The 26,611-nt window shown below is 33.1% G+C and overlaps 1 long non-coding RNA gene across 1 annotated transcript; it reads right to left on the bottom strand.

The window, feature by feature from the left end:
• Positions 1–21,233: 21,233 nt before the first annotated feature.
• LOC134758101 (uncharacterized) lies at positions 21,234–26,353 on the bottom strand. Its single transcript, XR_010132949.1, has 2 exons — positions 26,196–26,353; positions 21,234–23,872 (listed from the first exon to the last, which is right to left on the bottom strand). It is a non-coding gene; the product is annotated as an uncharacterized lncRNA (long non-coding RNA).
• Between the last annotated feature and the right edge of the window lie 258 nt (positions 26,354–26,611).

Raw genomic sequence — 26,611 nt, 5'->3', positions numbered from 1 at the left:
CGAGGCTTCACCGTGGTCTCGATCTCCTGACATCGTGATCTGCCTGCCTCGGCCTCGCAAAGTGCTAGGATTACAGGCATGAGCCACCATGCCCGGCCTGGACATTTTTTAGTTAGTTGTACATGGATGAGATTTTGGATTAGAAGCTGAGGCTAGAATGGGTTAAGACTTTGGATGGAGGTGAATGCATTTTATACATTGCAAAAATATAATTTCACTGGACCAGAGAGTAAAAGGGTGCAGACTGAATAGTGTCACCAAAAAAGTCATGCCCTGCTGGATCCTCAAAATGTGGTCTTATTTGGGAATCAGGTCTCTGCAGATATAGTTAGTTAAGAGGAGTCCTAATGGATTAGGTTGGGCCCTAAATCCAACATGAATGGTTTCCTTATAAGAAGACAGAGATGCAGAGGAACACTAGGAAGAAGACTATGTGAAGACAGATGAAAGGACTGGAGTGATGCAGCTACAAAGCAAGGGATGCCAGCGATTGCTGGCAACAGAAGCTAAAAAAAAGGTAAGGAAGTATTCCTCTCTAGAGCCTTCAGAGGAAGCAAGGTCCTGCTGATACCTTGATTTTCCAGCTTCTAGCCCCCAGAACTATGACAAAATACATTTTTGTTGTTTAAAGCAGGGGTTCCCAATCCCCAGGCCACGGACCTTGTAGTATTCCCATAGGAGCGTGAACCCTATTGTGAACTGTGTGTGAGAGGGCTCTAGGTTGTGCAGGCCCATCCCATCCCACTCCATCCCACTCCGTGGAAAAATTGTCTTCCAAGAAACCAGTCCCTGATGCCAAAAAGACTGGGAACTCTTGGTTCAAGGGGAATAAGAAAAATCTCTATGAAAAGATATAAAAGTAGTTCCACTTTTGTGGCAAAAATGGAGATATTCTATATATATATATGTGTGTGTGTGTGTGTATTTATATCTATACATACATAAACACTGGAAAAGTAAACCATAAGCTAAAGACGGGATGATGTTTACAGAGTTCATAAAAATGAGCTAGAAGAATAGGAATGGCAGTGATTTTTTTGAGTATTTTGATATTTGAACTCTATATTAAAAATGTAAAAATAATTAAATCTCTAAAGAATGACAAAGAAAATTCTCAAATGGAGTATAAATAGAAATAAGTGAATCCAACCATATATTGAAATGGCTGGTGAACTAGGCAGAAAAAAAATTCATACAATTTTGGACATAATATCTGACTATACATCCAAAATAAATTACATGGCCAATTGAGAGAACTTCAATATGACTTATATATAAGAGTATTATGAAAAGATTTTTAATTTGCCACATTTCCAAAAATTTCCCAAAATTTTCTATAAACATTTCCAAAAATATTATTGTTTATTTTCCAAGAGTGGTAATGGTATGTGGTATTTTTTATTTTATCTTATTTTTTGAGAGACAGTGTCTTGCTCTGTTACCCAGGTTGGAGTGCAGTGGCATGTTCATAACTCACTGCAAATTCACCCTTCAGGGTTCAAGAGATCTTCCTGCTTCAGCCTTCCAAGTAGCTGGGACTACAGATACATGACAGCATGCCCAGTTAATTTTATAAAATGTTTACAAAATTTTATAATTTATATTTTAAAATTTTAATTCTAAATTTTTGTTTTTAATTTAATTTTTTTTTTCCTTGGTAGAGAAGGGGTTTCACTGTGTTGCCTAGGCTCATCTTGAACTCCTGGCCTCAAGGGATGCTTCCAACTTGGCCTTCCAAAGCGCTGGGACTACAGAAGTGAGGTATTACACCTTTCTGGTATTGTTATTCTTAAGAGATGTATTTTATACTTTTTAGAAAAACATTGCCATAATGCCTACAACTTGCTTTTAAATAGCTTATATACGTAGTTAACAATAATGTATATGTGTACACATAATTGTGTACTTGAAATTTGCTAAGATAATAGATCTTAAGTGTTCTCGCCACACACAAAAAGGTAACTACATGGAGTGATTAATATGTTAATTAATTTGATTGTGGTAATCATTTCAAAATGTACATTTATCTCGTATATCAACACATTGTATACTTTAATACAATCTTTAGTTTTCAATCATACCTCAATAAAGCCAGAAAATATGCAATATATGGAAAACATATAAATATATATAATTTTTAACTTTTGAGCTTGGCTTTGTTGCCAAATCTTATCAGTCATTCCATGAAAATACCAATATAATATAATGGTTAAGAACACAATTTCTGGAGTTAGAAAGTCTAGGTGTAATCCCAGCTTTAGCTTTATAATCTCAGGTAAGTTATTTAACCTCTGTGTGCCTCAGTTTCCTCAGCTGCAAAATGGTGATAGCAATAGTACTTAGCTCATAGGCAGTTAAACACACACAAATAGAAAGAGGAAACTGTGTACATTTATATATAAATAATATCAGTATACATATATAATTAACAAATACAAAGAAAAGATGTATGGTAATCACTGTATTCTTTATGCATTCTATAGGCTTGAACATTTTCAAGATAGCTGGAGAAAAATTAATCAGCTTGGAATGTGACTGTTTAATAATGGAAAGTTACTGAATAATTTTGGAATCGGGTAGAGATAAAAAATTAAAGCCAGATATTTAGAGGAAAAAACGGTTTCTACTGGACATGGTTTGCAGCAGTTATTAAAAAAAACAATCAAACCAATCCATGTTTGTACCCCAAAGATCGGGCTGTTCACCGTATTTATTATGCAGGGACCACCATCCCATAAAGTGGCTGCTTTAAAGATTTTTATCGACATTTCCTATATTATATTCATCCCTGAAACCTTCACAGCAGCCAAGTCTAACTTTTCTTGTCAGTAGAGGAAAAAACAATTCAGTGTCATTAAACAGTTTAAAACTGCCATTACAACTCATTCTCTGATGAAGGCGATATACTGGGAATGAATCGTCAAGGAGAAAAGAAACAAAGAAAATTGAAGGGAAATCTTCCGACGCTGGAGGACTATCTTTTTACTCTTAGCCTGCTCTGCACTGTAACTCAGTGGTGGGGGTGTGTGTGGGGGTGGGAGTGGGACTGATGCTTGCAGGCTGCCTTTCCCGGGTTCCAATGACAGCTGGCTTGCAGCTGGTTTTGGCCAAAGGAAGACTAAAAAGGAAGCGAAGGGTAGAAGGGATGCAGAGAGAGGCCAGGGTCTTTATCTCCCTCCTGTGGTTGGGTGGGTCCTTCCACAGCATCACAGTCTCTGGCTCCAGCCTCCCCCAGATAGGCCTTAGATGATTCCAGCTTCTACGGTGTGAGCATAGTTGGGCTCTGGTAACAACTTAACTTATTCCCTGGAGCCTAGGGGCTTCTGCTGCCTCTTACTGCTGCCAATTTCAGGGCTTCCTCCCCATCAACTGCTGCATCTCATCTTTTCTATTTCCTGTTTAGATAATCCCTTTATAAATTCCTCATGTTTCAAATACGCAGAATTATTTTTTCCTGATTCAGGATGTGACTGGGAAATGTGAAGTAAAAAGAAAATGAACTTCAGAAGAGTCATATATGAAGACGTAGAAAACGAAGAGATAATGGCAAATATTCTGATACAATATTAACCAATGTATATTATTCTCTTCTATAGAACCTTTAACCTACTATTTTTAACTTTTGAACTTGGTTTTGTTGCCACATCTCATCAGTCATCCTATCACAACAGCAATATAGCATAATGGTTAAGAACATAATTTCTAAAGCTGTACAATCTAGGTTTAATCCCAGTTTTAGCTTTGTAACCCTAGGTAAATTATTTAATGTCAGTGCCTTAGTTTCCTCATCTACAAAATGAGGGTAGTAATAATACCTATGCTATATGGAGTTAAATTATGTAAAAAGGAAGCATTCAGTAAATGTTATTTAATGCATGTGCCTATTTATTTTACATAGTAAACTTATAAACAAACTGATATTGGCAATGCTGCCTTTTCCATATTATAATTTTTATGTCAGATCACAGCTTTCAAAGTACTTTTAGATACATGACTTCATTCCACTTAACAATTTAGTTGAGGTAAGTAAAATAGGTTTTATTATCCCAATACAGATAATAAAACTTAATCTGGAAGAGATCACCAGCAAGAGAGAGATAAGCAAAATTAAAACAAGTCTGTTGATTCCTAGTTGAGAATTTTTCTGTGACATCATTAGTGAGTTATTTTTGGGATTCTACCATACTTACTTTTAACACAGTCTCTTAACTTCACCTGGCCAAAATAATGTATAAAGAGCAAAAATAGTTGAGCACCAATGATTAAATATAATCCCATAGGTGGTTTTATTACATTTAATATTTTAATTTTTAAGAAAAAATCATCACATATTTATAATATCAAGAAAACAAAAACAAATTGGGGGGTAGCCAATGATGAAATTAACAAAGTAGTTAATATAGAATTAAGAGATGGGCACTCTACAGTTTGAAAGCATGTAATTAACCCTGAATTATAAGAATCTGTGGGGAAGGTAGACAACTTCAGAGATAATATACTGAAAAGACCTAGGAAAAAGAGAGACATGTAGGTGGGATATAATTCATGAGCTCTATTACCTCAGGTTAATTCAGTGTAATGAGTTATTTTATTCATCATTGTTTCCAAGGAAACAATGGTTAACTCATTTCATGGTTTAATATCTTGCAATCACATATACCATTTTATACATGACATGAACATAATGGTTCTTACTCTACAATTCATCTATGTGCTTAAAACGCCCACCTACAGTACACATTAAGAGCAGTTAAACAGTGAATGTAACCTGAATAATTACATAGTACTATAGGTATGTTCTCACTATATTCAATGATCTAATGTTAAAAGAGACCACTACCCCCACATTTATTCAATCGGGTAACCAGAATATATTTATTTGCCATTTATTATTATATTAACATAAAATATGTCATTAATTCTTTAAAAATGAATTTTGAATTATGAGTTATCAGTGCATGCCAGTCTTTTCAAATATTTTTCTTATACAACTCTCATGATAAAAACATAAACATAACATGCATATATGCAAGAAAAAGAACAAACTGAAGATTTCCAAACTGGGCCACATGAAAACAATGTTTTTCTTCATATTTGTCACAAATGCATCCAAATTTTTAAGCAAAAGTTTTCTAAACTTTTAAGACACAGAATATTTGAAACCTTGTAAAAGCTTACATTTATAATGTTCAGTAATTCATTCAGATATTTGATATCTTGGACAGACACTATTAAATGAATAGGAAAACATTATCTAGAAATAATTACATTATAAAATTGATTAGCATCAGGTAACAGAAAGATAACATTAATGAGTTCAGTCTTGATAATGAGGACATATAGATTGCTAAGTAAAACTTAGAGGCACTCCAAACACAACACTGGCAGAAAAGGACTATCAGAGAAAATATAATATAGTACGACATGACTGCAAAAGTAGAAAAAGAGGTCATTTGCAAGATTTCAAGTAGCTGCTGAAATACTTTAAAACATTGTAGAAAAATAAACACTTAAGGACAGAAAACTGCACTTTGGGAGCATGCATAGACAAATCATGGAAATTTCCATAAATTGTTAATAAGTATCCTGATGCAAAGAGTTGACAATTCTAGTGGATCTCAATTTAGGATGATAATCCTGAGTCATAGTCATATAGAAAAGATCAGTAAAACTGAATTATTCAGTAAGCAAATATTTCCCTAGACCAGAACAGATGAAATTCTCAAACTCTACAAGCTAAAGATGTTTACAGTTTCTGAGAGGTGGTAACAGAAATATTTTTAGAGCTCTGGCTTTGTTGATACCTACATCTGTTTATATCTAGCTAGCTGGTTAGCTTTTTTTTTTTTTTTTTTGCTTTAAGTATATTTTAAATATCCTAAACAAAATATTAGCAAAGTGAATCTAACAAACATACTTAACATTTTGTTGAGAATATTCTTATAGAAAGAATAATACACCACAAACAAGTGGGATTTATTTCAGGGATGCAAGGCTGGTTCAACATTTAAAAATCAGTTAATGTTATCCATCACACCAACAAGCTAAAAAGGAACAGTCATATATTCATATTAATAAATGAAGAAAAAGCAGTTGAAAAAATTCAACATTCAAGATTTAAAAAACAACAAATTAGGAGAGGACTTCCTCAACTTGTTAAGGAACATCTATAAAAAACCTATTGCTAACATCATATATAATGGTGAGAAACACAAATCTCTTACATTAAGATCAGGGAAAAAGCAAAACTGTTCTCTGTCCCTACAGCTTTTCAACATTATATAGGAAGTTTAAGCTAATGCAATGAAAAAGAAAAGAAAAGGTAGATAAATTGGAAAAGAAGAAATTAAACTGTCTTTTTTTCAGGTGACATGTTTACCTATGGAGAATATCCAAAGAAACTGACAAGAAAAAAACCCTGAAACTAATAAGCAATTAGGTTTCAGAATAAACAGTTAATGTACAAAAGACAATTACTTTTTTATGCACCATCAATTAAAAATGAGACTTGAATTGTAAAATACAGTATCACTCATATTAGCACCCAAAAATGAATAGAAATAAATCAAGCAACATATGTACAAGATCTATATGAGAAAAACTATAAAAATCTGATAAAATATATCTAAGAAGAACTAAATAAATAAAGAGTCCATGTTCATGGATAGAAAGACTAAATATTGTCAACTTGTCAGTTCCTCCCAACTTGATCTACAGACTCAACACAATCTCAGTCAAAACCTCAGCAAATTATTTTGTGAACACCAACAAACTGATTCTAAAGTTTATATGGTGAGGCAAAAGATGCAGAATAGCTAATACAATACTAAAAAAGAGGAAATCAGAGTACCTATACTATGTAATTTCAAGCCTCATAATGAAGTCCCAGTAAGTAAGAAAGTGTGATACTGGCAAAAGAATAGACAAATAGATCGATAGAACAGAAATAGGTACACATAAATATAATTAACCAATCTTTGACAAAGAAGTAAAGCCAATACAGGCGTGGTGACGGCGCCTGTAGTCCCAGCTATTCGGGAGGCTGAGGCAGGAGAATGACGTGAACCCAGGAGGTGGAGCTTGCAGTGAGCAGAGATGGTGCCACTGCACTCCAGCCTGGGCAACACAGCAAGACTCCGTCTCAAAAAAAAATAAAAAAGAAAATGAAAAGAAAACACATCTAAATTATGGGATGAATCTTAAATAGTTCTTAGAGTAATATTTATGGCAATATATATTAAAAGAGAAGAAATGATTCAAATCGATGACTCATCTTATATCTGAAACTAAAAAGTGATAAGAGAAAATTAAACCTAAAGTAAGCAGAGGAGAGCAAACAATAAGTCTGAGTGAAAATAAACGAAATAGAAAACAGAAAAAATAATGGAGAAAATAATAAAAGCATATATGGTTCTTTGAAAATATAAAATTGATAAACTCTAGCCAAACTGAAAATTTAAGAAGAGAGGATTAAAAAACACAAATTGCCAATATCAGGAATCAGAGAGGTTATATCCTCAAAGATGCTACACATATAAAAAGATAAGGGAATATGATGTACTACCCTATGCCAGTAAGTTGACAACATACGGAATAAACATAACAAAGATAAAATAACAAAGCTTACTTATGAGGAAGTGGTAGAATAGCCTATCTATATTAAGTAATTTGTACTGGATTTATAGTTTAAAATCCTACCAAAAGTAAACTCTATTCACAAATGGCATGGTTGTATATGTAGAAAATCTAATGTGAGCTTCAAAAAAGTGGCTAGAAGAATGAATTAAGCAAGGTTCTGGAATAAAAAAATCAATATGCAAAAATTAATTGTATTTCTATATACTACTAATAGTAATGGCAATCAGAAGTTAAAATTTGAAATAGTATTTACAACAACGTCAAGGAAAATGAATTATTTATGGATATATCTAACTAAAATGAGTAAAAATTGTACATAAAATCTATTACTAAAGTGAAAGAAGACCTAAGTAAATGAAGAACTATATAATTTTCATAGATTAATACGTGGTTAATGGGGCTTAGATATCAGTCCTTCTCAAATTAATATATAGATTTAATGCAATCTCAAAATTATTGGGCTTTTCTCTAGAAAATAAGCAAATTCTAAAATTTACATGGAAATGTAAAGGTCATGGTATAGCCAAAGTATCTTTGAAAAAAAATTTTGGGGGTGGCGGGGAACTTAACTCTACCTGATTTGTAGACTTATTGTAAAGCTACAGTAAATAATCCAGATTGTATAGTATTAGTGGTAAGGTAGACAAGTGGATCAATAAAAGATATTAGAAAGTGAAACAGTAGATTCACGTATATATAGTCAAAGTATATCAGTTAGGAAGTAGCAGACTTTTCAAAAAACAGGGGTAGGACCAGTTGAATATTTATAGCCAGAAAAGAAAAAAAATCTTTATTCCATCCTCACACATATAAAAATATTAATGTAAAATGATTTATAGATCTAAAAGTAAATCTTGAAATTATAAAAATTCTAGAAGACAGCATGGAATGAAATGATTATGACCCTGTGTTAGGGGCAAAGAGTTAGTAGATACTCCACCAAAAGTATAATTCACAAAATAAAAATAAATTCAGCCTCATCAAAATTAACAATTAGGCTGGGCACAGTGGCTCATGCCTGTAATCCCAGCACTTTGAGAGGCTGAGGCAAGCAGATCACTCAAGGTCAGGAGTTGGAGACTAGCCTGGCCAACATGGTGAAACACTGTCTCTAATAAAAATACAAAAATTAGCCGGGCGTGGTGGCACATGCCTGTAGTCCCAGCTACTCGGGAGGCTGAGGCAGGAGAATTGCTTGAACCCGGGAGGCGGAGGTTGCAGTGAGTCGAGATTGTGCCACTGCACTCCAGCCTGGGAGACAGAGTGAGACTCCATCTCAAAGTAATAACAATAATAATAACAATAATAACAATTAAAGACACTGTAAGAAACATTAAAAAACAAGCAACAGACAGGAATAATTACAAACATATTTACACATAATGAATCTGATAATGTGTACCCAGGCTATATAAAAATTCTCAAAACTCTATAGAAAAATTTTTCAGCCATAAAAAGTAATAAAAACCTATCACATGCCACAATTTGGATGAACCTTGAAAACATGCTAAATGGAAAGAAGCCATACCAGAAATTATCACTATTGCATGAATTCATTTATATGAAATTTTCAGAATATACAGATCTAGGGAAACAGAGTAGATTGATTGGTTGCCAGAGACGAGTGGAGGAAAAGATTAGGCATGATTGTTAATAGGTATGTGATTTCTTTATGGATTAATGAAAATGTTCTGGAATAAAATAGTCATAATTGTTGTACAATATTGTGTAGTTATACTAAAAACCACTGACATATACACTTCAAAATGGTGAATTATATTTCACATGACTTATATCTCAATGTTAAACATTATAGAATGAAACAAAACTCATTAATAAGAAAACAAGCAACCCTATTTTAAAAAAATAGGCCAAGACTGTGAACAGATCCGTTTTAATAAAGATTTACACATAGTAAATCACCACAGAAACAGTTTCTGAACATCACAAGTTAAAAAACACACAGAAATACTAGTACACACACCAGTAAGAGTGACTAAAATTTTAAGACTGACCTTACCAAGTATTGTAAACATCAAAAAACTGGAACTCTCATTTACTGCAGGCAGGAATGTAAAATCTGATAGTTGCTTTTGAACAAAACTGTGGTAGTTTCTTAAGAAGTTAAACATAAACCTACCATTTGACTCTGTCATCCCATTTTTAGGTGTTTATCAAATTAAAACACGTATGTTTATACATGGACTTGTACATAAATGCTCACAGTAACATCATTAACATCATCTTTAAAGACTTGAAACTAGAAACAACCCAAATGTCCCAAATGTCCAATTGCCTAAATGTGAATGGATAAACAAATTGAGGTATATCTATAAAATACGGTATTTCTCAGCAGTTAAAAAGGCATTAAATAATGATATACACATTAATATGGGTGAATGTTAAAATAGTTAAATGAATGAAAGAAATTAGGCAAACATATGATTTCACTTATATAAAATTCAGTCATGCATCGTGAGAGCAGATAAAGATTGCCAGAGAGGAATCCAGAGAGGTGAGACCTGGAAGCAAGAGGTTATAAAAGGGCATGAGGAAAGCTTTGAGGATAATGCACATATTCATTATCTTCATTATGGCGGTGGTTTTACTGGGGTACAAATAGATTATGTTTTACCAAATTGTACTTTGAGATATTAGCCATTTATAGAATGTCAATTATACCTCCATAAACTGTACAAACAAATTAATTTTAAAAAACGGAATCAAATAAACTGATTTAGTCTCTGGAGATACAACAGATAATTAATGTCAGAGTTCATGACATTTTAACCACATACTATGTGTAAACCAACATTATAAGGGTGCCAATTCTAAGATTTTCATTTTGGAAGTGAGGCTGCAGCAAAGAAAAGTAAAGCAATGTGCAGAAATATATGCAAGATAACTCATCTGCAAAATAAAAGAGAAAGAATGGATCCCCAGTGATTTTGGTTCAATTATTGCCAAGCTAAACTTTGTTTCCTGAGATTCTCTTTCTTCATTTGAGTTTCTATGGGTTCTTTTCATATTTTAAAACCAAACTATCCATCATTTGAATAGTCTTTTTATTCATTTATTTATTTTGTTTCTTTGTAGGCACAGGTCCTTGCTATGTTGCCCAGGCTGGTCTCAAACTCCTGGTCTCAAGTGATCCTCTCGCCTCTGCCTCCGAACATGTTGGGATTACAGGTATGAGCCACCACACTTGACCTTTTCTTTCAAGCCTGGGGCAAAAACAAACAAACAAACAAACAAAATGCTTTGTTGGCGTTTCTATGAATTAATAAGTAGGTAACTAAATTGGCAAATAACCTAGATTATTTTGACCAAGATTTTATTGACCAGTACCTTAGTTTGAGGTCCCTTTAGAAAGAGACACTGAAGCAAGAATTCAAGTAAAAATAATTTAGTTAGGAGGTGATCCTACACTTTAACTGATACACAGACACTCTAAACTAATAATAACAAAGGTGATATACTCAGGGCACTGATGTCATCTGCTATGCCCAAGTAAGGGAAACCAGGCAAAACATTACTGCTTACAGAATTTTCTTTAAGAAGAGTTATTTCCAGCTGGCAATGCTGCATTTTATACCTTCCCTTGTTTTCTTCCCTTATTTAACCTGGCTCCCTGTTGCCTATAAGAACCAAAGTATCTGTTGGCCTGAGGCACAACAGGCACCTCATCAGCTAGCCCTCACCTACTTCACCAGTGTCATCTTCTACATGATTCTGCCATAGATAACACATTGAACTTGCAGTTCTGCAAAGACACCGTAGTTTTGCATAACAGTATGAATTTAAACATGCAAACCAGCAACCTGAAATAGCTTTCCTCTGTGGTGACTGTTTACTTAATGTTTCAATATGCAACATAAATATACCAACTTTTACCTGAATTCTCCAAGTGTCTGTGTCCTCTGTGTCTCTGTGCATATTTCTGAGACAGCATTTATATTGCATTATATTGATTAATTCATTGCTCTATTCCAGTAGATCAGAAACTCCCTAGTGACAGAGATTATTGTATTCATCTTAGCTCCAGTGGTTGGCACAATGTTGTGCAGATTGAAAATGCCCAATAACTTTTATTGGATTGTTTATGATTTTAATAATTGAAAATAGCATCAATAAATTAGCTAAATAAGTGACAATGCACTTTAAGAGTAGTATATTATGCAGCTTTTAAAAAGAATTGACTAGTGGTACATACACTGTTATGCAAAGGTAACCAAAATATATAACAAAAGTTTAAACATAATGTTAAGTGAAAATAACAAGTTACAGAATGCTATAGAGTGATCCAATTTTTGTAATATTTTGGTAAAATACAAACTATATATATATTATTCATAACTAAATACATATATACTATGAAGTGTCTGGACAAATCATATAGTCATGCATGACTTGACAGTGGGGATATATTCTGAGAAATGCATCATTAGGATATTTTTTCTTTGTGCAAACATCAGGCAGTGTATTTATACAAACTGAGATAATGCAGCCTACTACACAGCTAGGCTATATAGTATAGCCCACTGTTCCTAGGGTATAAACCTGTACAGAATACTACTGTACTGAATACTGTAGGCAATTATAACACAATGGTAACTATCTGTGTATCTACACATATCTAATCATAGAAAAGATACAGTAAAATACCAGATAAAAGATGAAAAATGATACACCTGTATAGCATGCTTACCATGAACGGAGCTTGCAGGACTGGAAGTTGCCCTGGGTGAGCCAATGATTGAGAGGTGAGAGAATGTAAAAGCCTGGGACATTACACTACTGTAAACTTAATCAACACTGTACACATAGGATACACTAAGTTTATTAAAAAGTTTGTCTTTCTTCAATAATAAATTAATATTGGCTTATTGTAACTTTTTGCTTTATAGAGTTTTTACATTTCCAAACTTTTTGACTTTTCTGTAATAACACATAGCTTAAAACACAAACATATTGTACAGCTAGCTATATAAGAATATTTTTTCTTTATATTCTTATCCTATAAGTTTTTTCCTATTTTTATACTTTTTAATTCTATTTTTGCCTTTTAAACTATTTTTTAAGAACTAAGACATACACATAAAAGTTATACTAAGCCTACCAGGTGTCAGGAGCATTAATATCACTGTCTTCCATCTCCACATCTTGTCCTGAATGTCTTCAGGGGCAATAACACAAATGGAACTGTCATCTCCTATGATAACAAGACCTCCTAAAAGGACCTACCTGAGGATGTTTTACAGTTAACATTTTTATAAGTAGGCATACACTCTAAAATAATAACAGATAGTATAGTAAATACATAAACCATTATCTTAGTGATTTATTATCATTATCAAGTATAATGTAATGTACATAATTGCATGTGCCAGGACTTTATAACTGGCAATACAGTAGGTTTGCTTACAGTAGCGTCACCACAAATATGTAAATAATGCATTTTACTACAATATTATGATGACCACGACCTCACTAGGTGATGGAAATTTTTCAGCTCCATTATAATCTTATGAGATCACCATAGTATATGCAGTCCTTCTTTGACAAAATTGTTGTCATGTGGTATATGATCATATACAAAACTATTAACAATGGTAATGCCCAGAAGCTAGAATTATGAAGCACATACATTATGTTTACAACTCTATGTTGTTTTAATTTATATAATAATAAGGTAATTAGTTTTATAGTATAAAAATAACAATAATGATAAATATAGAGAGAATTAGCTTTTATCATAATAAAACCTAATTTAGAAATAGTAATGTGAGAATCCAGTTAATTCCATTTAAATCAGCCAAGAAGCTTCAGTTCCATTTAATAGAGTGTCCTTGTAGATTCAAAAAGAGAGGTAGTGGGGAAAAGCATAAGGAGATGCTATGAAGGAAATTGAAAGCATTTTGTATATTTTAAGCTGAGATAGAGAAGACTTGGTAAGGAATATAACCTGTCTTCAAATTCTTGAAGATAGTTTTATGGAAGAGGTCATAAATGTGTTCTGTTTTGCCCTTGGGGTTTTCCTAAGGTCAGTGTGTGAAACTTGTAGAGAGAGATTCAGATTTAGTGTAAAAAGAGACCTTTTGCATGGTCATCATTCTACAAAGATAGAAAGAACAAGCTCCATGGTTTCCTCATTTTCACAATGCCCGAAGTTATCCAAATACAATCTGGAAAAACACATGTCAGAAAAATTGAGCAGTAACTCCCAGTCTGGTTAGAAGGGAGGGTTAAATGCCCTATCTAGGCTCCCTTCCAGCCATGAGGTTATGATATTGTGAGATCAGAACTTTCCAAAAGAGCTTTGTAATTTTTAGGACATGGAAAGCATTTCTATAAAAAAGTGATTCTTTTTTATTAAATTTGGTTCACATTGCACAGTTAAAAGCAAAATGAAAAGTCTGGAGACATAGTTCTGTTCCAAACTTTCTATTAAATTCATTCATTCATAAATTCAAAATTTATTGAGTGCCTGCTATGTGTCAGGAACTTCATGAGAAAAAAAATAAAGGAAAAAAAAAGGTATAGTCCAAGTAGTTTGTATTTGAATAGATGAGGAAAAATTTTAAGCAAACAATTACAGTGCAATAGTTGAATCAATAGAGGAACATAACACAGTTCAGTAGCAGCAGAAACAAGAGGAAGAACCTTGTCAAGGAATGCCAAGAGTTGTATGGGTGGGGGGCATACAGAAGCATGCAAATGTGTGAACAAAGATGCGGATATGAAAAAATGTAGATGGTTTACTATTACTAGAACTTAGAACATCTATATTTTAAGAATATGTGACTAAAAAGTCAAAGCCACATTAAAGAGTATTTTGAGTACCATTCTAAAAAAAAAAAGGCAGGGTTTTCTTTGAAGGTAATTGGAAGCCACAGGAAAGACTTTAATAATTAAAAAAAAAAAGAATACTAAGTACATACTTTATAAAGTTTGCACCTGTCAGCTTCATGAAGGAAGAGATGGTGAAAATTTAGATAAGAAAAGGAAAGGCAGTTAATAAAATTTAATTGGCTTTTCAAAATGTGGCTAAAGAAATGGAGAGATAAGCAAAAGAAAGGAGGGCTAATAAGAAGGTAGAATCATCAGGATTTAGTGATTAATTGAATGTGGATATTGAAGGAAAAAGTAAAATTCACTAGGCCTACAGTGAGTCTGGTTTTTGAAACTGGGTAGATTATCCGAGACAAGGAACGCAGAAAGAGGAACTCTTTCTGGGAAAAATAAAAAATAAATACAAAACAATAAACAATAGCATCAACACAAAATCTTCTCCTGTTTGATGTTATTAAGAGGACTAAATAAAAATGTCCTGGACACCCTGGAAGAGATGGACTGGAGCTGAATTACAAGATCCGAGCTACAGACACATAACTGGAAGTCCTTATGAACATATATACTTGGAAAGCTTATTGATATGGATAATATTCCTGGAAAGGGAGAAAACAATAAGAGAAAGGAAAACTGACATCTTTACATCTCATATCTTTAAGAGAAAACAGCAAAGGTAAGAAAATAATTAACTGGTTAGATATCATGATTGATCCTCTGACTTGAAAGCAACCTACAATGCTAGATAATTTTTAAATCTTTTTTTTTTTTTTTTACTTTACTCTAAGTTCTGGGATACATGCGCAGAATGTGCAGGTTTGTTACATAGGTATATGTGTGCCATGGTGGTTTGCTTCACCTGTCAACCTGTCACCTGTCACCTGTCAACCTGTAATCTAGGTTTTAAGCCCCACATGCATTAGCTATTTGTCCTAATGGTTTCCCCCACCTTGCCCCCACCCCCCAACAGGCCCTGGTGTGTGATGTTACCTTCCCTGTGCCCATGTGTTCTCCTTGTTCAACTCTCATGAGTGAGAACATGCGATGTTTGGTTTTCTGTTCCTGTGTTAGTTTGCTGAGAATGATGGTTTCCAGCTTCATCCCTGTCCCTGAAAAGGATATGAACTCATTCTTTTTTATGGCTGCATAGTATTCCATAGTGTATATGTGCCATTTAATCTCATTTGCAATAGCTACAGATGAAAAAAAAACCTGGGAATAAACCTAACCCAAGAAGCGAAATATATCTACAATAAAAACTATAAAACATCAATTCAGGAAACTGAAGAGGACACACAAAAACTGGAAAGATATTCCATGTTCATGAATTGGAAGATTCAATATTGTTAAAATGTCCATAATACTAAAGGCTATCTACAGATTCAATTCAATCCCTGTCAAAATACCAATGGCGTTCTTCACAGACATAAACAATCTTAAATTTTATATGGAGCCACAAAAGACTCAGAATAACCAAAGCTGGAAAAAGAACAAAACTGGAGGAATCATATTACCTGGCTTCAAATTTTAATACAGAGCTATCTATTATAACTAAAACAGCTTGTTACTGGCATAAAATACACACATAGACCAATGAAATAGAACAGAGATCCCAGAAACAAATCCATACATCTACAGTGAACTCCTTTCTGACAAAGTTGCCAGGAACATATACTGGAGAAAGAACAGTCTTTTCAATAAATGGTGCTGGGAAAACGGGACATGCACATTTAAAAGAATGAAGCTAGACCCCTATTTCTTACCATATACAAAAGTCAAATCAAAAATGGATTAAAGACTTAAATCTAAGACCTCAAACTGTGAAATTATTACAAGAAAACAATGGAGAAAATATTCAAGACATTGGGCAAAAATTTCTTGAGCAATACCCACAAGCATAGGCAGCCAAAGAAAAAAAAATGGATAAATGGGATCGCATTGAGTTAAAAAGCTTCTGCACAGCAAAGGAAACAAGCAACAAAGTGAAGAAGCCCCTTCTAACTCCCCCACCAAAACTCCACCTCTCTTACCCTAACTGGCTCTAAGAACGCTGTCAATTAGGTCTTTGCTCTCCAGACAAATGCGGAAATATGACAGCCTCAAATGAAAGACCTAAGATTCTGATATCAGAAGTTTGCCAAATGAAAGCTCCAGACACATCATCCTACAATGAGGCTTATAGTCAACAGGCCTCAGAGGATTCCACTACTCTTAATCATGTGCAGACAACAACAAATGAGCACACATCTAGGGGAAACCTCTAACAAGAGATATAGAGATGAAAGAAAACGTATAAGAACAAGTGCTTTGCAGGCTGTAGAGAGGATACATGGAAATAAAACTCTTTAATACAACAATTAGTATCCTTAAAGAAAAAAGGAAAGATGGCAAACCATAAAGTAAGAACACAGTGCTATAAAAAGGAATACTTAAGGGAATAAAAAGATCTCAGTAATTAAAAATATAATAGCAGTAATGAAAAACTTTGGAGAAGTGCTAAAAGATAGAGTCAAGAAAATGTTCCAGAAAGTAAGGCAAAAAATAATAAGTGTAAAAAGTATTAGAAAATGAATGCTGGAGATATAACTTCCAGATAGAAGTTCTAAAAAGAGAGAATAGAGAAAATTGAGAGGAAGTAATCATTTAAATAATTTCAGAATAGTGCCCACAACTGAAGTTTATGAGTTTCCACATTAAAATGATACTTTAACAACTAAATTTTAACTGTTATTATAGGAAGTCAATAAATGATACCTAAAACTGACCAATAATGAAAATGTATTATAGTCCTATTATTTAGAAATGCTGAGACAAACGCCAAAATAATCAGATAAATGAACAAAAAAATTATTTCTCAGGATGAAGAAATAAAAGGAGAGAGGTTCTAAGAATTGCACAGTTTGTAGAATCATTTGATTTTTTAATTCACACTTATTAATTAGATAAAAATAAAAACTAAAAATTATAAATAATCCTGAATAAATAGATTTAATGGTAGATTCAACCAATATGGATGAAAAAAAAACTAATTACCTCAAAGATACATCTGAGGAAATTAATCAGAATGTAGCATAGAGGGATAAGGAGATAGAAAATATGAGAAAGAGGCTAAGAGACTAGGAGAACATGTCGGGAGGCCTAGTATGTAACTAATTGGAGTCCCAGAAGGAGAAAGAGAGAAAGATAATAAAGGGGAGACAATACTTAAAGGAGTAATGACTGAGTTTTCAAGGACTAATGGAAGACTTCAATGCCTACCCTTAGAAATTCCAAAAGAAAGGTCAAAGATAAACCAGGATGTGAGGATGTCATGGAATCTAAAGGAGTACAAATTTTCTATGATAAGAGCTGGATCCACATTTCTGGTTATTTTTCTATCCTGTCATCAATTGTTGACTAAAATAAACCTATTTGCTTACACATTTAAAGAATGTATTTGCCATGTACAAAATATTTCAATTTTGGCAAATCAGATACACACGTGTAGACACATATCATGTAAACTATTTAGGAGGGCTCTTTACTAGTAAACTCAACCAAAGTGATCAAACTAATTTGTAGGTATAGGCTTTGTCTCATAACTAAAGAGAAAATCATCTCCCTAGGAAATGTGGCCTGAGACACAAAGCTAAAGTAGCTTGAAACATACGTAAGTGTTGTCTCTATAATGCCACAAATAACTGAAGATAGAACGAAAGCATCAGGGAATCAGTTCTCTGTTTTGCTTACATGATAAAACCCAGTCTAACTGATTCAAAATATTAAATTAGTTATTTTGGCATTATGTAGACAAAACCTTGGTTATCTAATTAGGGAGTTCATTTCCTGTTCCTTTTCCTTAGCAACCTGGTTTCCATCTGTTTATTACCCAATCATTGTTAGTTTCTACTTGGATGACCAGGTATAATTTAGGCAGTATAAGTATCATTTCAAAATGGTTAACCCTGCATCACACTGTAATAAATTCTTTTGCTCTTAAAATTTTATATGATTTTAAAAGTTAGTGAGCATGCGAATTGGGGTTTCACAAAAGGCACAGGCAACAGAGAAACATTTTTTTAATGGATTTATTTCTTTGTTAATTTAAGACATTTCTCTAGTGGCAGCCACATGTGAATAAAGCATTGCCTTAATTGACAGTAAAAAATTTCTTCTACAAACTAGTACAAACTGTGGAGAAGTGCAAAACATGCGAATATCTGTACTGATGTGTTTATGGAAAGGTAGAAGTAGAGTGAAGACAGAAAGTGGCAATAAGACCAGTGAACAAGTGACAAGGCTTTCTTGGAAAGAGCTTGGTAATTAAACGCATTAACACTGTTCCCTGGCAGTATGTTAGTTTAGCTAAAGCTAACTTAGAGGACATTTTACAGAGTACAAGAGCTCATATGGAGCCTTTATTTAACAACTTTCAGATCATCAGATCTAGGTTATAAAATAATAGTATCTTCACTTACAAGAGAGTATCATGATCAACTTTGTCTTGTAAATGTTCTTCCTGGCTGACTTACGTATTGACTTAGGTAATGCAAATATTTCCTGTGATATTTTTAGCATTAAAGGGGTCCTTTCATAGCTAAAATTTTAACTTTTATTATAGGAAGTAAGTAAATGATACCTAAAATTGACCAATAGTGAAAATGTATTATAGTTCCATTATTTAGAAATGCAGAAACAAATGCCAAAAAATAGTCAGATAAAAAATAATTACATATTATTTATTTTGGGTTTTGCCTTTCTTTTTAGTTGCTGAAACACAATTTCCTTCTGCTGTCTCTTTGGTTATTTCTTATTCTTCAAATAAACATTTTACGTGTAAATGGAAGAAGAAAATTACCTTTTTTTTTTGCCTCAGCTAGGTTCTTCCATGACACAGAATTGTTGAATACACAGCTCTAAAGCTAAAAGTAAGAAACACAGCATTCTGTCTGCGGAAAACTGTGTTGTATACCCTGAGGAAATGACAATAGACAGTTGAAATAAACATTGATAATGAATTTTGCTATTTATCTTTGTTTTGTTTTGGTCCAAATCAATGAAGACAAAGAGTCAAGATGGTGAGCAGTGGGTCTTGGCCGATTCTATTGAAAATCTAATTAAAAGATTCTTCTCATCTAAGATTATATTGGAATTCTAAACACAAAAGATGCTGCCACTAGTTAGAACAAATGTAATTCAAAACACTCCTAAGAAAAGAAGTGGTGTTTAATTGCTTGTCAATAGGCTATTGTTTAATGTTACTCACCTCAGATCAAACTTGCTCAAAGACAAATGTTCATGCTTTTATTAGCTGTACTCTGTGACATGACATTCAAATAAACTAAAGACTAATAAATCAAAGTGCAGGAATTAGAACCACAATATTTATTCTTTCTGGGTATCCGTGATATACAAATGATTGCTTTGTGTTAAAATTCTCAATAAATAAAGTAATATTGCTTGAAGGCATGAAATTAAATTAAGTTTGCCATTACTCTGAACACACCACCATTTTTTAGTACTCTTTCTGTATGTGGAAAATTGGAAACCCTCTTTACTCTCATAATTTCCAGTGTTTATACATATGCCTGTCAAACAAACCCTCCCTTTTAAACAGAGATTATTCTTCATTTAATTTTGCATTCTTTTTCAAAACCAAGGGTTAACACAAAGCAATGACTTCCTAATGTATAGAGACTGGGTGAGTGAGTGAATGAATGTATATAGATAGGTGGAAATTTTGGAGGTTTGCCTCTCAGTGTCAGAAAGTCAGATTAGGCAGACCAGCATCTTTCCTTGGCCTCTGATATAGCATCTCACTTTAATTCTTATTTTCCCTTTTGTTTTGATGCTCCTTTGCCTCCTAATTTCTTCAGGCAAACAAGAATTTATGAAGCACCTTTTCATTGCAAATCAATTTAGGTATATGCTAATTGTACTCATGGTTTGTTCATTCAATAAGCTTCCTGTTCAGTATGGAAGATAAGAAAATACAAATAAGAATAAATTTAAAAGTTATATCCTAAGAGTAAAGCAAATGAGGTTCTATGGCAACCTCCATTCTTCTAGTGACACCATTAATTTACCACATTTCCTTCATCCTAAAACAGTATTGATTTTCAAGGCATATCACCAAATTGAGAATAGCATTTTGAGGAAATACATTATATTAAAATGTACATATTTAAAAACTACTTAACAGTAACATTCATTTATCCATAAAATTGCATGTCACTTTATTCATCAGTATCAGCATCTAAGCCATGACACAGTCCAAGTCTAAAAATTCTTCTGATAAATTTTGACCATCAGTGGGTAAGCATATCATCATAGTGACCAACAGTGCTCACGATCCTAATTTCTTAACATTTTTAGGAGCAACAGTATAATTTAGAAACAAATCAGGTAATTCTAGAGTTTTTTTCTCCATTTACTATTTCACTAAATTCTAGTTAACTTGTTTGTGTTTATGGCTGAAGTAATAGTCCCCCAGGACTCAAAAATTGGTCAGAGTTTTTATCTAGTTTTGAAAAATCTACAGTGAATTCCAAAAACTTTGGCAATACTACGACCTTCATTATGCTAGATGGCAAAAAACAGGCGATCGTCTAGGTTCACAGTAATTTCTAGTTCTAATGCTCCTTAAGGGGGTTATCTTTTTGTGGACATTTTAAATGACAAATGCAGATCCAAATATAAAATTCAACCACTGCTGATGGTACTAAGGCAAATATCGCTTCTCAAATAGCAGCCTGATGAAACAGAAGTCAGATGAATATACCTTTAATTCTTGACCATGTTACCATAAGCTCAGAAATGACAAGTATAATTTATTTCATGCATAGAAGGCTTTTTGACATCAATGATGTTTACCAATTTCAGAAACATTGACATTAAAAGTAAGTTGAATTTCTTAGAATTGAATTTCTTAGAATATTTCTGTTTGAATATGACCCATAACTTCTGATAATTTAATAAAATGACATTCCCTATTTTTATTTGTGCCTTACATGCTGGGCACTTTACACATTATTAATGTACTTAGGATGTTGCTATATTCTGGCCAGTAGTGTTGCACCTCTAATTTCTACTGTTAGTACATGTATAGATCCCCTAGGTAAAATCACTAGAAATATAATAGACCTCTTAGGGCAATGAAGGAGGCTTAGTCCTAGTTGCTTGTTGTTCATATAAATCAGAAATGTACAAAGTCAAGTAGAAATGTAAAGTACCCAATCAACTAAACTTTGTGTCACTGATATCAACTTTCCAATCCACCTTAAGGTTTAAGTATAAAAGAAGGAAATAAAAGATAAATCAAACATAGGTACATAGGGGCTGGGGATGCCACTACAAAACAAACAAATCAACAAAAAACAATATTACAGGGGAAATTCAGTCCCAGAGGAAGATGATAAATCTAAATTCACATTTGTTGTTTGTGGGTAACAAAATAATATCCAAGGTAAAAATTTACATTGGTTATTTGGAAATGGTGTAAGTTCTGCGATTAAAGAAGTGAACTGTTGGTAACTGTTTGGAATACAGTCAGTAATTGAAGCCCCAAAGAATTAATTGCTATTAAGAAATAGTGATAAAAATAAATTAGAACTTGTGTTCAAACTTAATATTTTAATGTAATCATTGACTTCTATAACATACATATATTCCTTGAATGTGGCTAATATGATGAGGTCCACTCAATCCTATATTGGGAAACTTAGATGACACTAGAGTGAGTTTCTAATACCCTGGCATTGCTCTGAACTGCCAGTTCCTAACCTACCTTAAAAGCTACAATTTTTTCCTCATCTCTACAGATTCTTACCACAGGGTTTCTCCCCCAACCCCATTTATGGCCTTGTTTCTGCCTTCAGACTGTAGGATGGATTCACTCCTATGTTCTGGCTTTCCATGACATCTATACCTTAACATTATTTTGTCTATAGCTGTACAGTCTTCTGCAGCCCCAGGTGAAGATCTGCACATCAGGAACAATCTCAGGATTCTCTGTCTCACTGCAGCCCTCCCTGAGTGTTGTCCTCTTCTGTTTTAGAATGGATCCCTCTAATGAGACACACATCTATTTACTTAATAGGAGACCACTAGTTTCTACAAAGAATAAAAAAGGATTGAGCATTAAAAACAAAGAGTATGTTTCTTGAGGGGAGCTCTAAAAACAAACTAAAAGAGCAAATTTAAACATAATAGGAAAATCCATAGGATAAAAATAAGTTGTTCTTAAAATTTTATGTTTGCTCAATAGTTTCTAAAGTACAATAGCTCTCTATTCATCAGTAAAGACTAACTTCTCCAAATTCTAAAAGCATAAAAAGTGCCAGACTATGAAAGATCTATTCAATTAACTCACATGTACACCATCTGCCACCATCAAATTTACAAAATGCATAAACTCCACAAAACAATTTATAACAATTTATGACAAAATCTTAAATCATGCATTTAAAAAATAAAATTTATATTTAAGTATGTATACATACAAACATATATTAATATGACTATGTATATATTAACCTAGTATGCACAAATAAGTAAAACAACTACATGTTAACAATTATAAAAAGTATTGTCTTACAGAGCAAATCTTATGCAAATTTAGCAATAATTTAACTGTTAAAATTTCAAATTATTAGAACAAAACAGCTTTCTTTTTTTCTAAAAATTTTTTTTTGAAACTTCCAGCATAAGTAATAATCAACCCCAACAGTTTTCAAACAATACTTTTGTTTGAGTCCTGGGCTTCCAAGTTGAAAATGGCAAAATAAGTCTCCAGTAAATCAAATTATCTTCCTTTTTTGAAACCTTTATATTACAAATGCTACTTGCACAATATTAACGTTAATAATCATAGATTTTAATTTCATTAAAAATGATATTTGTAAAAAATGCAAATTTGTGTTAAGAAAGGTTAATCTGGATCATATTTGGGGCAAGATTAACAAAAATAAGGTTGAATATCTTGCTCTGATCTCAAATCCATCCCACAGGATGCAAAATGAATTTGAAATAAAATCAGGCAGTTTTCACAGGCTCAGAGAAACTGAATTCTGCAACTAGTATTACCTACCACTAGTGGCCAAGAGTCCAGATGGATCCTGAAGTTAAACATGGCTTATTCCGAGCTATTAGTGCCAGCTACCAGACAACTGAATATTCTGAGAGATAATCAGCCATTTGTTGAGAACCTCAGGCACATACCTGTGGCTTCAGGAGGTAAAGGAGAAATACATATTTCCAAATATCATCTCATAATTATTTAGCAGCAGGCCTGGAATCACTTGATCACCTCTTAATTGAGTAAAGTGTTCTTACCAAAATGATCACAGGTCAAAATGGGAAAGCATCCACCGTCCTTCTTTTCTCAGATTTGTTTCCCATCATATACCTGGAAAATCCAAAAATAGAATATGGAATTTTGCTGCATTTTAAACCAATAGATTAATAACTGGTTATTATAGGTTGGAAGGTTGGAAAAGGGGGATATATATATATATATATATATATATATACACACACACACACACATATATACATACACATGTGTATATATACACATATATATTCACTTGAATGCTCTTGAACTCAAGTCTCAGAGGAAAGAGGCCCACCATGAAGTAGAAAGGGAAGTGAAATTTCATTAATTTGAACAGATCAAAAGGATTATACAGATACATATTGGAAATAGATCCACAGGAGTAGTTGAGATTTTAGCAAGCTAAGAAGAATGAAATGGCATGTTTATCAGGGGAATAACAGAGGTAAAGAGGCTATGTTTATGAAATAGCCATCGAGATGCAGGAAGGTAACAATAGCTCTCTTTGATGTTTGAGAATTAGGTGCCAGGCACAGCCAATAGTATACACAGGTAGATCTAATGATTGTGGTCCAATATTCCAATAAAGTTATGGGAGTAGCAGTATTAAATTATCACCATTTTATTGATGAAGACATTAAGGTACAAAGTGTTCATATAACTTACCTTCAAGAACACAGTTAACAAGTATGAGAGTTAGGATTATGAACTGAGGTGGAGCGACTGTCAAGCCAATATTCCTAATCACTATGCCACACTATATATTGAGGAAATAGGAGAGTGTGAACTGATTAAGTAGATTAAGGCTATGTCGTGGGGACCTAGCCTGCCTCCTACAGAATTTGTTTAGGCATGTCTCCTGTTGTGTGAGTTTATGTGATATGAATTAGAGAGAACATGATTGAATAATTAAGGGGAAAGATTGTCACTACTCCAGCAGCTGTTGGAAATGTTATTGTGACTGGGAAGAAGCACCTTGCTCAGTGGAAAAATGCTATTGAGTAAACAGAGTAGGAACCCACACCTGCTTGGTTTGCAATAAATGGATGCTCAGCTGGTGTTCTTTCTTCTATTTCCTGCTGGAAGTTGTAAACAACACTAGAATTCATTTTGACAGTACAAAGTTTATTGATTCTTGTCTGATCTTACATGCTCTTCAGTATCTTCCCAGGGATGTTTTGGTTCATTTTTATTGGTTTTGTTTATTATTTGTCACTTTCATATAATACTGCCATACCTAGTTTGAATAATAATTTCATCAAAGAAATTTTTGAATAAAATATAATTTGGTTATTGTGGTCTGGTATTATTTACTCCTTTCCTTACCCTCTCTTAACACATACATATTGAAATAATTGGTTTTATAATACAATTTTTGAAAATGTGAATTTTATTAGTAATATTGCTGTCATTAATAGCAAAAAAAAAGATTTAACTTAAAACTCAGTATGCAATGGGGAAGCATTAATGGTTTCTGAGAAGATAAATGTGATACAAAGAACCATGAATTAGATAGATAGATACTGGGTAGATGGTTTGCAGTAAGAGAGAGAGAAAAAACAGGAGAAAATAAAGATGAGTCAAAGGTGAATGCATTTCAAACCCATGTGTCTGAGAGAATAGTAGTAACCTTAATAACCTCAGCCAAGAAGACATAAGGAGAAATGTAATAAAACAACAGTCTCAACTGATCATGTTTTGGAAATACACATTTTATAGGCATAATTCTCCTGTCATGAAATTTAGTTATCTGTAACAAATACAAATGTCACATTAAAACCATTTGTTTCCCCAAAGGCACATATCCCTGCCTAAGATGTCACTTATAAGAAACAATTAAAATCAATCCCTTAATAATTTATATTTTTCCACATATACCCCAATTCCTCTGTGTTTTTGAAAAGGCTGCACCTTTTCAAAGGTGAATAGACAATTATGTGCAATGCCTATTATAAGTGCTTCATGGTTAAACTAACATACTGCTTGCTGAGTTACCATGGAATTTAACTCTTAGTAATAGAGCATAAAAGCACTTCTAAAATTGAACTTAAAACCCATATACTTATTAGGAGTCTCTTTATTTCTTCTACTGTTAGTAGTCTCCACAAATATATTTTCAATAATCAAAATTATAATTCATTCAATAGCTGGAGGTCAGATATCAATTCTAAATCATTTTCTCACAAGCTCGGGCCTTTGAAAATTAAAATTAATTATCCAGTTACAATAGCGACAAATCAAAGTTAAATTCTTACATTATCACAAGGGGACCTTTGTCTTAAGATCTAATTATTGATCTATTTTCTAATGCAAAGAAGCATACCTAGTTATGTATAAATGTGTTTTTGATAGTTTTTCAGTGGAATTGACAAATTATGGATTAGCCTCACCTCACCTTCCTTAGATCAGCAAATATTTGGAAATCCTCCAAATGCATTAATCGATTGGAACATGTCTGATTAGTCTGACATTATCTCTTGACAAATGCCTTCATTCTCTTCTGAATCAGCACGATATACACAAACTTCAGTTTGTCTCTGTAGCAGACATTTCCTGTGAGGCGAAAACAGATTGCAGCATGAATACATTGTCTAAATTTATTTTGAATTCTTAACCTAAATTTTTAAATCTTAAAAAATATTACATTTGGTAAGGTTTATCATTTTCCAAGGCAAGATTAAATTGAATTCTTCTTATATACCTCAACTGAAAGGTTAAAAACTGAAAGTATTTAATAAAATTTTACTAAGTAATCTGAATAGATAAATGTGTGGGTAGTGTTCAATATGAACACAAATATTTCATTGAACA

The sequence above is a fragment of the Gorilla gorilla genome, chromosome 2 (assembly GCF_029281585.2).
Source record: "Gorilla gorilla gorilla isolate KB3781 chromosome 2, NHGRI_mGorGor1-v2.1_pri, whole genome shotgun sequence".
NCBI lineage: Eukaryota > Metazoa > Chordata > Mammalia > Primates > Hominidae > Gorilla > Gorilla gorilla.
Note: the sequence above shows the minus strand (reverse complement) of the source record. Positions and strands in the feature narration are given on the sequence as shown.